Source organism: Erpetoichthys calabaricus, chromosome 8, assembly GCF_900747795.2.
Source record: "Erpetoichthys calabaricus chromosome 8, fErpCal1.3, whole genome shotgun sequence".
NCBI lineage: Eukaryota > Metazoa > Chordata > Cladistia > Polypteriformes > Polypteridae > Erpetoichthys > Erpetoichthys calabaricus.
The window spans coordinates 118069733-118086217 of NC_041401.2; positions in this window are offsets into that span (position 1 = coordinate 118069733).

A 16485-nucleotide genomic window follows, 5' to 3' on the forward strand; every position below is an offset into this window, starting at 1 on the left:
GTACACTATTGCAATATATTTTTACTAATATTTCAGAGTGCCAATGGCTAGGGTAAAGAAAAAGTGTCATCAATACTCTGGTAAGTATCTATCCTTTAGTTTGGGCAAGCCTCCAAATGACAAAAAACTGCCAATGTGCTTAATTTGTTAAAAAAAAAAATGTTTTCAATGAGAGCATGAAGTTACTGAAGCTGAAAAGTCACTTTGAATTAATTCATAATTTGTCTCCCAACCGTCCAACTTGAGCTGAGCCTCTAATGTACTCATTTCTAATCCTATCCATCCTCGTCACACCCAATGCAAATCTTAGTATCTTTAACTCTGCTCCCTCCAGCTCTGTCTTATGATTTCTGGTCAGTGACACCGTCTCCAACCCATATAACATAGCTGGTCTCACTACCGTCCTGTAGACCTTCCCTTTCACTCTTGCTAATAACTGTCTGTCACAAATTACTCCTGACACTCTTCTCCACCCATTCCACCCTGCCTGCACTCTCTTTTTCAACTCTCTTCCACATTCCCCATTACTCTGTACTGTTGATCCCAAGTATTTAAACTCATCCACCTTCGCCAGCTCTGTCTTGTTCCTACTGACTTTCATTCCTCTCCTCTCTAGAGCATATCTCCACCTCTCCAGGGTCTCCTCAACCTGCTCCCTACTATCGCTACAGATCACAATGTCATCAGCAAACATCATAGTCCACGAGGACTCCTCTCTAATCTCGTCTGTCAACCTGTCCATCACCATTGCAAATAAGAAAGGGCTCAGAGCTGATTCCTGATGTAATCCCACCTCCATATTGAATGCATCCATCACTCCTACCGCAGACCTCACCACTGTCACACTTCCCTCGTACATATCCTGTACAACTCTTAGGCAATTCTCTGCCACTCCCGACTTCCTCATATAATACCACAGCTCCTCTCAAAGCACCCTGTCATATGCTTTCTCCAGGTCCACAAAGACGCAATGCAACTCCTTCTGGCCTTCTCTAAACTTCTCCATCTACATCCTCAGAGCAAACATTGCATCTGTGGTGCTCTTTCTTGGCATGAAACCATACTGCTGCTCACTAATCATCACTTCACTTCTTAACCTAGCTTCCACAACTCTTTCCCATAACTTCATGCTGTTGCTCATCAATTTTATTTCCCTGTAGTTACTGCAGTCCTGCACATCCCCCTTATTCTTAAATATCGGTACCAGTACACTTCTCCACTCCTTAGGCGTCCTCTCACTTTCCAAGATTCCATTAAACAATCTGGTTAAAAACTCCACTGCCATCTCTCCTAAACACCTCCATGCTTTCACAGGTTATTTTATCTGGACCAATGGCCTTTCCATTTTTCATCCTCTTCATAGCTGTCCTTACTTCCTCCTTGCTAATCCGTTGCACTTCCTGATTCACTATCTCCACATCATCCAACCTCTTCTCTCTCTTGTTCTCTTCATTCATCAGCCTCTCAAAGTACTCTTTCCATCTGCTCAACACACTCTCCTCGCTTGTGAGTACGTTTCCATCTTTATCCTTTATCACCCTAACCTGCTGCACATCTTTCCCAGCTCGGTCCCTTTGTCTAGCCAATCGGTACAGGTCCGTTTCTCCCTCCTTAGTGTCCAACCTCCCATACAACTCATCATCACCTTTTCTTTAGCCTTCGCCACCTCTCTCTTCACCTTGTGCCTTATCTTCTTGTACTCTTGTCTACTTTCTGCATCTCTCTGACTATCCCACTTCTTCTTTGCCATCATCTTCCTCTGTATACTCCCCTGTATTTCCTCATTCCACCACCAGGTTTCCTTTTCCTCCTTCCTCTTTCCAGATGTCACGCCTTTGACCGATCCGGTACGGAAATTTGTATTGTTGTCCGCATATTGATTTGGCAAAATTTTACACCGGATGCCCTTCCTGACATAACCCTCCCCATTTATCCTGGCTTGGGACCGGTACATAGAAACACACTGGTTTGTGCATCCCCTGTGGCTGGGTTACTAATTAACATAATTAATTAATTCCTATATACACAACGTGAGCGTTTGAAAACTGCTTTATAACGATTTGTATTCGTTTATTAACAAACAAGTGTGCGTAAGTCTATTTTGATTTGACACATATTTTCCCTAAAAACATTTTTATCCGTGGGATTTCTGTGTTTTATAAGAAATAAATACAGGGATCTTTGTAACTTGAAAATGCGTTGTTAACCGGCACTTCCGGTAAGGTTCTGCAGAGGATAGTGCTTTGGAAGATGGCTTAAGGGCTGCTAATTACCATTGGAACGCCCCTAGATGGTAGTCAATTGGGAAACGTTATTTAATAAAGTTTTCTTCATCGTAAAACCTTAACATTTTTCCATTTAATCAAATATATAGTTATCAATTTAAGTATATGTGTTTAATTTCCAAACATACGTGTCTGTATTATGTTAAGTACTTTGTAACACAATTTGTAATTGCTGTGAAAAGACGCTATATACAGCTTTTATAAACTGAATGTGGATTTACAGTGCAGGAATTATTGGGCAAAAACATATACTGTATATTATAATTTCAAGTGTTAGTAATGTAAAGATCTTTTTTTTTAATTCTTTTTTTTTCCATAAGTGTGTTTAATATTTCTATTACTTTTAAGGATACTATGATGCATTTATTTATTTATTTATTAGTAACTTACTGATACTCTCAGACAACTGACATAACACATAATTTACTCTCAAATCCACTTAATCCAATTCAGGGTCAGGCAGCCAAATCATGGACAAGTGCCATGAGCCTGGGAAAGGCGCTATATAAATAAAATGTATTATTATTATTATTATTATTATTATTAAGGTGGCAGTCTAACGCGTGACCCACTCATTTACATACTGGGGCCAATTATGAGTCATAAATCAACTTAACCTGCCTGTATTTTTGTAACAGGAGGCCAAATTCTCCACACAAGGAGAACATGCAGAGTTCACATGTACAACAGTTAGGTGTGGTAGTAAAACTCAGGTTGCTAGAGCTGTAAATCAGTGAGACCACCCAGCAAGCACCATGCTGCCCAACTTATCAGCAAAAGAAATCCATCTATTCATCCATGTATTCACTTTAAAAGTCCTCTTAGTACAGTTCAGGAGCAAATGTGCAGGAGCCTACCCTTGCAGCATGGCAAGAAGGGCAGCAACCAGACACAGATGGGATGCCTGTCAATACCAGGATGTATTCTCACACACCCCCACACACACACACACACACACACACACACACACACACACACACACACACACACATTGGACAACTGTTTAATAAGCCAGCTGTGTCACATGATGACATGTCATTTTGTAACTCGCTTAATCCAGACCAAGGTCTCATATAGAGGTGGAGCCTATCCCAGCTAGCATCCCAGCCCTGGGCAGCGTGCCAGTCCATTGCAGGGCAAACACACACATACACATACCCGAACACACACAAGGCCCAGTTTAGCATCACCAGTTCACCTAACTTGCATGTCTTTGCACAGTGGGAGGAAACTGGCGCACTGGAGGACACCCACACAGACAAGGGGAAAACATGCAAATGGCAAACCTGGTCACCTTACTGCGAGGCAGCAGTGCTACAACTGTGCCAACATGCCACCCTGTGTCACATGATGTGACAGCAAAATTGCATAATGTTGTGAAAATTATACAAAGACATGGAGACAATGACATCTTTATTTCTTTTGCACACCTAATACTGTAGTACTAGGGTGTTGTACCATGTTAGCTATTATGAATGTAGTGAGAAGTCAAGCAAAGTGACCCCTTTTATTGGCTAACTGAGCAGATTACAATATGCAAGCTTTCGAGGCAACTCAGGCCCCTTCTTCAGGCAGGATGTAATGTAATGTATGTGTGGCTCAGTTAGCCAATAAAAGGGATCATTTTGCTTGACATCACACTACACACCTAATACTGCTTTTCCTTAGAATTCTGAGGAAACAAATGAATTTAATCCATTTTGGAATAAGGCTGTAACATAACAAAATGTGGAAAAAGTGATGCGCTGTGCATACTTTCCGGATGCACTGTATGTAGCTAAGCATAATTATAATATTATAATATTAAAGCAATAACAGAAGCCTGATGGGGATGAGCAGGACATGGAGGGGCAGACGTTTAACAGGAAGGACAGACAGAACTGAAAATGGGGGCCAGGGGGTGTTGCTCATTTTGTCAAACAGAATTTAAACTCAAGGCCTCTTCATTTGGACGATGAGCCCACCTTAGTGAGGTCGTCTGGATTTGTCTGGAAAGGCCTTATGTTAGGAGTGAGTTATACACCCCCCCAATGCAGTCACCAATTTAATTTACTAATATTAACAAACTAACGTAATCAGCAACTGTTTAATAAGCCATCAGTGAGGGGGGAGCCTGTCTGCAGTTTTTATTTTGTAATAATCAGGATTGAATTGAGGGTGTGCATGTGATTGGACCATTGGGGTGAGGTGACCAGAATATTATACAATTCTCAGTGTTTTTGAAGGACAAGGAGAAAAAGATGTGGCAGAGCATAAAAGGAATAAACTGGAATAAGCTTTTAGGTGTGAAGACAGAGAGCAAAAAGCAGTTGAACTGCTTAAAAACATTTACATAGGACACAGGACAAGTTCATCCCAAAATCTGGAATTAGAAAATAGCAAATATTTTCCTGTTTTAAAAAAACAATCTTTGTGGAAGATAGTTTGGGAGTGTAATCACTTCATGTGTAAATCGCATCAAAAGATGCGTCTCTATTTAAATTCAAGAAAAATTCAGCATTTTATCTAATACATTGTGAATAATTATTAGTGTATGTGCTTTATTAAATACTTAAGTTATTTTTGTCCTGCTTATTACCTCCCACTCAGCATCAAAAGCACCAGAACTTGTCTATTCAGCAGTCACAGACAGGGCAACCAGACAACACCTGCGGTCAGATTTGCTATTCCAGTTTGAAGGGACACTTCAAATGACCGGCATGTCACAGCACTGTAGTACAAAAAGCCATACAGACATATAGGGGACATGAAAACGTGACACAGACAAACCTGCAAATCAAATAACTGCAAACTTTCAGGAATAAATGGTCAAAGTGGACTACTAACAGCCCATCAGAATGCTGGACCACAACAGTAGTGTTCGGTCAGTGGTCTGTGATATTCTTCTAGCGTTTTTGTCTTCTGATTATTGATTTTTCTAAAACAAAATCACATTGACTGGGAAGGCCTTGGCCTGCTGAGTTTCTTTTAAGTACAGTAACATGTAAAAGTGCTCAGTTGCTAGTGAGACCCTCATCATGCCTGCTTCCACTCTCACAAGGGGCTTGCTTCTTGCAGTCCAATGTCAGCTGGGCGACCCTGTGCAGTTCTGTCATTTAATCTACTGTCACTATGCCTTTTAATACAACAAAAAAGATTCAAATTTACGATCTACTTCTGAATAAACATGCAGCAACAATACAGGACTGAGTACAACTACACAACAGACCTAAAGGACTAATGTGAGCAATAAAAAAAAAAAAATTCAAACTTCAAATGAACAAACATCATATAGAGTACTGTACAGGCATACAGAATTCATCAAATAGAAATGCTAAGAGTAGGATGAAAAAAATAAATCAAAATACATATTGCCATTTATCAGAGCGCTTTAATCTAATGCTTTACTGTGTGAATTCATTCTTAAGGTTTATTAATGGCACCAATCCATTGATTATATGAGATGTCTTCGTCCAGTATGAAGGCATTGGGAGCTGCAGCCTACTGTGGGGACAATGGGCTTAAAATAAATGTATAGGAGTGTTAGGAGGAGGGCTGAAAACAAACCTGTACAGCTAAACATTTGATTAAATGTCACCATTTCAGGATACAAAAATGTGCTTTTGTTGGCATGGGAACAAAAGTGCCTGACTCATGTTACAAAAGTTCCCTAAAAGTTACCAATGTGCCCTATGCCGAGTTACAAAAGTTCCTTACTAAAGTTACAAATGTGCACTTTTTAGGTTATAAAAAGGCCCTAACATCTATCTATCTATCTATCTATCTATCTATCTATCTATCTATCTATCTATCTATCTATCTATCTATCTGTAATTTCCTACTGCAACGGTTTATACCAACCAGTACTTCTAACAAGGTTGTATTAAAAATTTTGGAATGTTGAATTTAATATTTGATTTAATTGAAACATATTAATTTAAATACATATTTTTTGAGATTGATCTGTTTTGCCGCTTTCTTTTGCTCCTTTTTATTTTCATAATATATAATCAGTCCTAAACTACTAAATTTTCAAAATGCTTGAGTTTGCAGACAAGTGGGTCCGTGGTAAGTGGAACATTCAAAAAGGGGACCTGGAGAAAAAAAAATGGGTGAGAATGTTCTATAGTACCGTACAATAATTCATTTAGTTTGGGAAGTGGCAGTGATTGGGGGCTGGGGATGGATGCATAGGAGAAAATTCCACAGAAAAAGGATAAAGCAGCTTATTAAAAAAATTCAGAAGAAATCAATGCAAACAGGTTCATTTTTGGGACTGTGACTTTAGTTCAAAATTCAGAATTGTGAACTATTATTGTCAACCAGTTCATTGTAATATGTGTGAACTGAAGTTTGAGGTAGATATTGTTAAATGTAAACTAAATGAAATGTGTGAATGTTCAGCTTTTTGAAAATATCTAAAAAGAAATTTCAAAGTGGGATGTTATACAGTAGTAATGGGAGGCTTTGTTTATCAAAATATTCACTTGGAAAGCCTTATAATTAGAGGAGCACAGAAAAAGGAATGCATACATGTTAACATTGACTGTTTTGTCATTGACTTATGTTAAAGAACAATGATAAGAAGAGTCTGCTTAGATTTATTATTTATACAATAAGAAAAGCACAAAGGGGTAGAACTAATCAAATCATTAGGATCCAGTAATATAATAGTTTTCACAGTGTAGTTTATACAAAAATTAAGACTGCTAAATTTAACACACATTTTGAGCAAATGTAGCAAAGTCTAAAAGACAAACTGGTCCAATCTCCTGAGTATGCAGACAGGTGAGAGGCAGTGAAATTTTGAAATAATTGGAAATTTAAGAGAAATCCTCAACTGAAGAAAAATAAGCTAAAAATAAAATTGCAAAAGAAAAAGCAGTATAACGTATGATTCAGTCAACTCAAGCATTAACCATAGGATTTATGAGTGGTGGTTAAAAAGACTTTAAGACAGCTAAAAGGCACTTCTAGAAAATTATTGAGCAGCAGAGATTTTTTTAGTATTTCAGTAGTAAAACAATGGTCAAAGAGAAGATGAGATATAATAGGAACAGTAAGGGTAAAATTAAATATACTGAAACTGAAAGAACAAATCCTCTAAATTCATAGTTTTCTGAAGTTTTCTAATGTGAAGAAGTTGATAAACTCCCAGTTTATAAAAGGTCTAGTAAGGCGGTAGTCAGATTTGTAGACACAAATAGACAGGTACAGAGATGTATTACTAGGATTAAAAAGACTGAAATTAAAACTAGATTGGAACTAGATAACATCTATCTGAGGGTTTTTAAGGAAGTTATTGATTACTTATGTATTTTTCAGAGGTCTTTGGAATTTCTATAGATTAAACAAGTGGAATTACAAAGCCCTCTGCCTAGATGTACAGTATATAAAGCTGGCTTAAAGACAAAAAGCAACCATTTATGGTGAGTGGTACTTTTTCCAAAGATGTTAAAAGGTTTTGTCCCTTACAGATTACTGTGTGCCCACTGCTCTTTTTAATTGATATTAATGATCTTGATACAAACGTAACTAACAAGATGGTTAAATTCACTAAAATAGGTGAATGGTTGATACCTTAAAGTCAGCAAATTAATTACTGAAGGACTTTGGTAGAATTCCAGACTTGGGCAGATATATGGCAGATGAAATTTAAATATAAAATAGCAGACTGCTTGCTGCTTGTGCTGGTCGACACATTTACAAAACACGCTGATGGAGAGGTGCGAAGAAATTTAAGGTGGGCCGGGATTACAAGTTTTTTCGTAGGCTTCAGGGATTCTAGTGTTAAAGAAGGAGAGGATAGGAGTTAAATCTCTCTATACTCTACAGTACATAAACAGCAGCCAATTGAGGTGTTTCAGGCATTTAATATGGATGCCTCCTAGATGCCTCCCTGTGTACATTTTATGGGTGGGAGGAGCTGGAAAGAGACTATGGGAAGACCCATAGTTTCCCAGGAGGATTACATCTCCTTAATGACCAGGGAAGGCCTTGAAATTCCACCGTATAATTTGACATTAAAGCAAAATTCAGGCTCGCACAAAACTCTAAAACATGCATGAACAAATATCAACTTCTGCATGTCAGTAAGCAAAAGGGGAAGAACTAATCCAAAAGAACTGGTGGCTATAGCCACCAGTGAATAAGGCAGGATCAAGCATGGGTAAAATGAGTGATGAAAGAAATCTCTGTCTAAAAGCTTGTTTTCAAAGATTTAGTGAAAATAGTCCACACAACAATAAAGAAAAAAGGTTGTTACACACTTAGAATAAAAGGCAAAAAAAATGGGAAAAAATGTTTCTTTTTTAAACTTAGCTTTTCTTCTTAAATTGTTTCTATACCTGAAGATGCTTTACTTTGTCTTCAGTACGCTCTAAACATATGGCACTGCACGTTCAATAGAGCATGTTAACTTTCATACCACTGAGCACGTAAGGCATGATTTAAAACTGTGCGCCCTCCATGCCTTACACATGGCAAGGCTGGTCACTAACTGACACTATTCTATAGTCAGAGGGGAAGGAAGTAGTTAGAATATACGAATTCGATTCAACTTATGAGGGTTATAAGAACCTTTATAGACTATACACTAATATATAGACAAACATTTAATATAACTTAAATAACTAACAAATGGATCTTACATTGGCCATACTGTATATGTTCGAAGAGGTCACTTAAGAATACTAACAATGTTTTAATTGGGTTACTTTTAATCCTTATTGCAGTATCTTTAAGCAGTGATCATTTAATAATAGTTTTAATTGTAAGTATTGTGGATGGGTACTTCCTGAAGCTTACATTTTCAACAGTTCCAACTGTCATTTTCTGATTGCCTTTTATGGGTGAGTGCTTCTTCTCCTAAAATCAATAAATGTTTATTTAGTTTTTGTCAACACTAAACTGCAGAAAGGACTTGGGAAACAGTTAACAAAGTCATCAGCCAGCAGAAAATTACACATTTAATTCCCATTAAGCAGGTTAACTATCACCATCATTTTCAAAAATTTACAGTGTTGCAATTTTGCAAAGATATTGTGTAAAAGAGGTTAAAACACAGAACTCAAAACAGACCAACCTGATAAAGACAGCTTGTCAGAGAATGAACTGTTCAGTTGTTCCTGTAAATGAGCCATGTTCAACCCAAATTCTTTAACAAGTCAAAAACTGATGAGTAGTCAAAAAGTAATAGCCTAGCATGGGTTTTAACACCCTTTATATGGGTAAATATATGAAACAAAGTATCAATAGCATGTTATTTTTGCCTTTTGGTGTTATAAGCAATGGATTCAATATTTTCATTTTTTTCCCATTTATTTCTTTTGTTATAAATTCTTTAAATTACGGTATGACATTACTAATAATTTAAGGGAATATGATCTGATATAATTTAAGGTTTCTAACTATTTGTTTTTGAGTGCTGGAATTGAAGTAACCAGTTTTCACAACTTTGGAGCCATGGACAGTACTACAATTTCAAGCTTTTTTGTGTTTTTTTTAATCCCCTTTATCAGTAATATCCTTAAAACTCTTATATTGGTGAGATCACAAAAGAGAAAATAAATGTTGATACTACTAATTAAGTATACATTTGAATTTCACATGATTATTATTGTTACCTCAATGCTTTTGGCAAAATTTAACTTATGTGCATGTCCAGGCAGAATTTAAATATATTATTTACATTTTCTGTTCAGGTGTATCTTAATAAGTCATTTAAACGTTCTTAGTTTCAATGTTATCTTAAAGTTAAATTATTATGTTATCTCGTGGAATATATAAATAGCAAATGAAGTTCAATGACCATTGCTTTATGGTTTTCAGTTCCTGGATATGGTGAGAGAAAGTTGTGTTAACATACTTGGTGTTAAGCTTGTTATTTGTGACTTTTCCTGTCTTCCTGTCTTCTGCCACATAACAGAGGAATATTAATGTATTTACTTATTTTAGATTACTTACAGTATGTTAGTTCATTTGATAATTGATGTTTTCGGATGTAGAGTGTAAATGTAGGTTATAACACATGGGAGATAGCAGTAGCCTTATTGCACTTCACAAGTAACAAGGTATCTTATAATAAACAGTGTTCCTTTGCAATGTTTCCTTGTTTCTAATTAAGTGTCTAAACTTCAGTAAGTGTGATTTTCACAAGTTATGACTGAAAAAGAATTATCGGAATTCAGTTTAAAGTTTCAATGTTTTCATTAAATGTTCATTAATCTGTAATAATCCACAGTTTCCTAGGAAGTTATTACAGCCAATAATCCATGATTTAACCTGCTCTGCTTCCTTAAATGATTCAGTGGCCTGCATTTCCCTGATGTGCTGATTTTAAAGAGTAACTATTCAAAAAAATAGTAAATTAAACACTGAGAGTAGGCTCTGTTGAAAAGCATAGATGTTGACATATCGTTTAAACAATCTGTTCTCGTCTAGATTGTTCTAATGTTCAAATGTTCTAAAATAAAATTTTCTTGAAATAAAATTGAAATGTGTCAAGAAACATATGATATAAAATGTTATTTTGTATTATGTCATGTCCTAGGAGTCATGAATGTCATGTGACATCAAATTTCATCTTTGGATATATTGTGTTACATGCATACTAATTTACATTATTAAATTAGGTGAGGCTACCAAGATATTTTAATCTGACATCCAATTAGGGAAGAGTGAAGTCACATTTAAGGCTCTCAGATCAATCATTTGTTTTTAAAAACATGACTCTGGATTTCATGTGTGTGTTAATGTGCTACTTATTTTAACAATCTTTCTGTAAAGCTCTGGAAAATCCCTTTTTCAGTCACTTAAATAGACAATGTAGGCAGTGGCCTTTTTTGTCAAGGCTGTGAAAATAGCTGGACATTCCCTTCTGCAAGGAAGTTCTAGGTTCTGAGTTAATTTTCACTGGTGTCTCATCCTAGTACTACAAAAAGTTGAAGAAATAGATTAATCTTTTTCTGAGGTAACTTCTTTCAATAAAGTTCTCTTCTTGTATTTATAATTAACATTTCAGTTTGCACTATTCTTCATTAAACTTCATTTACCAATTTTCACTCACTTCTGAAGACTGTCCTTTATCTTTTAAATTGTTTTTATTGCATCCTCAATATATGCTGCCCCTGCAGTGTTAGAGTCATTAGCAAATTTGTTAAGTTTACTAACTTTACTGTTTCACTTGCTTACTTATTTACTTACTTATTTGAGCAGCTGTTTAAAGCTAATCCTCGGGCTAGGAATTTGGACATCTCTGGGTCCACAGTTCTTGAGGCTGATCCTTTAATTAGCTGTGAACCACACAATCTCAATGAGATTGTGTAGGTGTTGATCCAGCTGAAGGTAGGGAAGGCTGCAGGGATCTATGGTATCTTGAATGAACGTCTCCAGGCTGGTGTTAAGGCTGTCCTCCTTGCATTACAAGCAATCTTTGCTTCCATTTGGGAGACAGGCGTCATCCCAACTGACTGGAAAACTGGACTTGTTGTCCCTATCTGGAAAGAGAAGGGTGATCACCTAGATAGCAGCAACTACAGGGAGATAACACTGCTCTTGGTGCTAGGTAAGGTTCTTGCTAGGGTCATCCTCAATAGGATCCACAATCTCTTGCTTACCTAACAGCAACTGGAGCAGTCTGGTTCTACACCTAAACATGATTATCAGAAGAATTTCTTTTGCAGTCTTTGTCGATTTTCTTAAAGCGTTCAACTCAGTTGATCGAGCTGCCCTGTACCCTGTATGTTCTTGTTCCTACTCTGTTAAATGCTTTCATGGACTGGGTGCCATTGGCTGTGGGGCATCTGTTGGTGAAGAAAGATGCACTGATCTTGACTTTGTCGATGATGCTGTGATCTTCATGGAGTCAATGGAGGCTCTGACCAGGCTCTTGACAGACTGAACGAGGAGTCTGGCTTGCGAGTGTCCTCGATAAAAACCAAGATCCAGGCCATTAATGACCTCTTCAACACAGCCATCAACAATGTGTCCATCTGCGGAGAGATTGTTGATCTTGTTGAGAGATTTACTTACCTTGATAGTGATATTCATGTCTTTGGTGACTCTTCATATGAAGACAGTAGACAGATTGGGAGAGCATGAGGGGTCATGTGGTTGCTGGAAAGGTCCAAGTCTTTAGAGTCCTAGTGCTTCTAGTTTTGCTATATGGCTGCGAGACTTGGATGCTATCCAGTGACCTGAGATGAAGACTGGACTCCTTTGGCACCATGTCTCTTCAGAGAATCTTTGGGTACCATTGGTTTGACTTTGTGTCGAACTAGTGGTTGCTCACGGAGTCCTGACTGAAGCACATTACCTGCATTGTGAGGGAGCATCAGTTACATCACTACGGCCATGTGGCATTATTCAGTGAAGGTAATCCGGCTCACGGGATCCTCATTGTTTTTTTACAGGTAGCACAAATTTACACCGGGTGTTACAGTGCATCCGGAAAGTATTCACAGCGCATCACTTTTTCCACATTTTGTTATGTTACAGCCTTATTCTAAAATGGATTAATTTCAATTTTTTCCTCAGAATTCTAAACACAACACCCCATAATGACAATGTGAAAAAAGTTTACTTGAGATTTTTGCAAATTTATTAAAAATAAAAAAAATTGAGAAGGCACATGTACATAAGTATTCACAACCTTTGCCATGAAGCTCAAAATTGAGTTCAGGTGCATCCTGTTTCCCCTGATCATCCTTGAGATGTTTCTGCAGCTTAATTGGAGTCCACCTGTGGTAAATTCAGTTGATTGGTGTTGATTTGGAAAGGCACACACCTGTCTATATAAGGTCTCACAGTTGACAGTTCATGTCAGAGCACAAATCAAGCATGAAGTCAAAGGAATTGTCTGTAGACCTCCGAGACAGGATTGTCTCGAGGCACAAATCTGGGGAAGGTTACAGAAAAATTTCTGCTGCTTTGAAGGTCCCAATGAGCACAGTGGCCTCCATCATCCATTAGTGGAAGAAGTTCGAAACCACCAGGACTCTTCCTAGAGCTGGCCGGCCATCTAAACTGAGCAATCGGGGGAGAAGGGCCTTAGTCAGGGAGGTGACCAAGAACCCGATGGTCACTCTGTCAGAGCTCCAGAGGTCCTCTGTGGAGAGAGGAGAATCTTCCAGAAGGACAACCATCTCTGCAGCAATCCACCAATCAGGCCTGTATGGTAGAGTGGCCAGACGGAAGCCACTCCTTAGTAAAAGGCACATGGCAGCCCGTCTGGAGTTTGCCAAAAGGCACCTGAAGGACTCTCAGACCATGAGAAAGAAAATTCTCTGGTCTGATGAGACAAAGATTGAACTCTTTGGTGTGAATGCCAGGCGTCACGTTTGGAGGTAACCAGGCACTGCTCATCACCAGGCCAAAACCATCCCTACAGTGAAGCATGGTGGTGGCAGCATCATGCTGTGGGGATGTTTTTCAGCGGCAGGGACTGGGAGACTAATCAGGATAAAGGGAAAGATGACTGCAGCAATGTACAGAGACATCCTGGATGAAAACCTGCTCCAGAGTGCTCTTGACCTCAGACTGGGGCAACGGTTCATCTTTCAGCAGGACGACGACCCTAAGCACACAGCCAAGATATCAAAGAAGTGGCTTCAGGACAACTCTGTGAATGTTCTTGAGTGGCCCAGCCAGAGCCCAGACTTGAATCCAATTGAACATCTCTGGAGAGATCTTAAGATGGCTGTGCACCGACGCTTCCCATCCAACCTGATGGAGCTTGAGAGGTGCTGCAAAGAGGAATGGGTGAAACTGGCCAATGATAGGTGTGTCAAGCTTGTGGCATCATATTCAAAAAGACTTGAGGCTGTAATTGCTGCCAAAGGTGCATCGACAAAGTATTGAGCAAAGGCAGTGAATACTTATGTACATGTGATTTCTCAGTTTTTTTATTTTTAATAAATTTGCAAAAACCTCAAGTAAACTTTTTTCACATTGTCATTATGGGGTGTTGTGTGTAGAATTCTGAGGAAAAAAATGAATTGAATCCATTTTGGAATAAGGCTGTAACATAACAAAATGTGGAAAAAGTGATGCGCTATGAATACTTTCCGGATGCACTGTACATACTCAAATGTATGTTTTTATTATATAATAATAAGAGCAGCTCACTTTTCAAAACATAGGCGTCTGGGGTTGAACCAACAACCTTTTGATTACTAGTCAGCAGTTCTTACCACTGCTTCACCAAAGTGGTAGTATTAAGGGCGTGTCAATGTTTTTCTGCAGTTATATTCTTGAATAAAAGCACACTTGTTTTGTTATACATGTACCTTTTGTGAAAGTGTTTATTTGATATTTGGACTTCAGGCTTTACACATTATACACTTCATACCTACATTTTGTCAATTATTACTAAAACATGAAAAACTCATTTCTGTTTTAACAATGTGTTTACATAGATTGTTGTAGACACAGAACACACATGAAATGCATGTATTCCAGGATTACAAGTTTTTTAGTAGGCTTTGGTAATTCTAGTGTTAAAGTGGCCCAGCATTACAACTTTTTTCATTGGCTTCAGGGATTCTAGTGTTAAAGGACTGAAAGATTGGCAAGACTGAGAGAGACAGTGGAATGTGGAAGGAATGTGTTACCAGCGCTTAAGAGGGGGCAAAAGGTTGCTTATGCTGAGAAGCCAGGGAACAGGAGCAACTGCAAATACTCCAAAGGACTCTACTGCAAGGCTGATGATGGCAACAGCAGTCAGATTGGAGGCTCGGTGGCTTCCCGTGGAAGACCATGGGATGGACAGTGGGGAAATGGGCAGCACTGAGCGTTGTCTGTGCCTGTTTATTGAGGTTTCTCAGTCCTCAAAGACTCGAACAGGGTAAGTTGGGGAGACATCGGTGTTAAAAGGATGCACCTGCGCTCATGAGTTTTTAGAGAAGACAGATGCCTACATTTTAACCTCATTTTTATGTATATTTATTTATTGGATTCCTCTACTGGATATCCTCTAGAGGATAACCTCTATGTATGTACTGTTTTATTGGATTATTTATTTATTTAACTCTTTAGGGGTAATTTTTTTTGTTGTTTCTTTTCTCCCAGGGCTGAATATTTTTCCAGAAACTAGCTTTTTTTAAAAAAGAACACAAAGCAATAGTTTAACATCAAATCAGCAAAAAATATTTACTTTTGACAAATGTTACTGTCTTGCACGTTGTATGAGCCTGCATACTATATGATTTCACATACTATATGATTTCACATACATATCACATACATGTTACACAGCAAAGTCCTGCAAAGTATGATATCGCTCAAAGCAAACAATTGCATACATTGCCACATTGCACTGCTTACAATATGTGTAGCATTGGTGCCTCCTTTTCAATTGTGTGTTGCTGCACTTTCTCAGATATATTGTTAGTGTGTACTGTAGAGAGACAAGTCACCCGTTTGACATCTTACCTTGCCAATGCCACCAAGTTTTCTGCCCGTATAAAAACCGGATTGTCACCTCTTTTCCTCTTCAGCCTGTCTGGCTTCAACTGTGAAGGCATGTGTCTCCTGTTCACCCTCACTGTGCCACAAGCTCCAATTCCCCTGCTCTGTAGCTCCATGAACAATTCTGGGCATATATGAAAATTGTCCTTGTACACAACATGACCCAAATGTTCAAAGCCCTGAAGCAGCTCCAGCACAACCTGACTTGTCAAGGGACAGTTCTCTCTTTGAAAGAAATACTTTCCTGTATATGTAATTACTTTCAGGCAGAAAACAGTGTTTGCCTCTGCCAGTACAAAATCCTTTATGCCATACTTTGTGGGCTTGTCTGGTATATATTGTCAGAAAAAAAGGCATCCCTTTTATTTTATCATAGATTTATGCACAGGCAAATCACGTCCAGGCTGATAAAATTGTTTATATGTTGGTTCCACAATGTCAAGCAGGGGCTGAACTTTATACATGGGGTTTTAGCCTGGCTCACCCCTTGGGATTTGCTTCTGGTTATCACAGAAGTGAATAAAACTTTGCAGCAGCACGTACCTATCACACATAACCTGTCCAAAGCCACCAGGGGACAAAGCTCATTTGGACCAATGCTCCCTGAAGTTATATTAGCAGTCTAGTCCCAATCTGTATTTGTAATGCCACAAAGACCTGCATCTCATCTTTTGTTGTGGGTTTCCACTTTGAAAAATGAGAATGCGGTGTAAGCACAGCCCGCGATTCAAAAAATTGCTCTGCATACCTGTTT